General features: G+C 35.6%; 1 long non-coding RNA gene across 1 annotated transcript in view; it reads left to right on the top strand.

Moving 5' to 3' along the window:
* The first annotated feature begins 305 nt into the window (after positions 1–305).
* The window catches only part of LOC122080723, an 8,146-nt gene continuing 7,617 nt past the window's right edge, over positions 306–834 (top strand). Inside the window, exon 1 of the long non-coding RNA XR_006140885.1 lies at positions 306–382. This is a non-coding gene — a long non-coding RNA (uncharacterized LOC122080723). The remainder of the gene's footprint in view (positions 383–834) is intronic.

Genomic DNA, 834 nt, shown 5'->3' with positions numbered 1-834 from the left:
TCATATTACAACCGAGTTTTTCAAAATCGAAGATTAAAGCCTTTCCGCCTTCACTCCCTCCCTGGTTTCCCACGAAGTGAGAGCAGCCGTTGTAAATCTCCCTCAAAATCGATCATCTTCCTTTCCAAAAGCTGAAACCCGAACTCAGGTACGCTATTTCCCTCTCTCACTTCTCTTTATTATGATTTTTCTTGTATTTAGATCTTTTCCTTATCATTAAATCTAGTCATATTTCTACCGAGCTTTTTCAAAATCGAAGATCTAACAGTGCAACCTTTCCTCCTTCACTCCCTGGTTTCCCATGAAATGAGAGCAACCGTTGTCAAGAACCCCTAAAGAAACTCAATCATCTTTCTTCCCAAAAGCTGAAACCCTAAGTCAGGTACGCTATTTTCCTCTCTCACTTCTCTTTATTACGATTTTTCTTGTATTTTGATCTATTCCTTACCATTAAATCAGCATAAGAGAGAAATCCACGGAAATGGTGGAGTTCCTGTCTTTTACCATGATCATTGTAGTGTTTCTTAATATGTTTGGATGACTATTCTTGCTCTTTTTTTTTTTTTTTTTTTTTTTTTTTTCTTTACACCTATGAGCAGCGTGGTATATGAGAGGAATCCACAGAAGTGGCCGTTTAATGCTTTCCCAAATTTCAGAATGAATTCAATACCCATATCCAGAACTAATTCATATAATACAATGGTGAGTAACATATTAGAGCTTGAATTAGAAATTAAATTGATCCATTATTTGTGCTACAGTTCCAGAGATTGAATGGTTTAAAAATATATGATTATGATGGCTGATCATGGAACAGTTTGCATCATATAATAG

The sequence above is a fragment of the Macadamia integrifolia genome, chromosome 6 (assembly GCF_013358625.1).
Source record: "Macadamia integrifolia cultivar HAES 741 chromosome 6, SCU_Mint_v3, whole genome shotgun sequence".
In the NCBI taxonomy this organism is placed as follows: Eukaryota; Viridiplantae; Streptophyta; class Magnoliopsida; order Proteales; family Proteaceae; genus Macadamia; species Macadamia integrifolia.
This window is presented reverse-complemented; position numbering and strand designations above follow the sequence as displayed.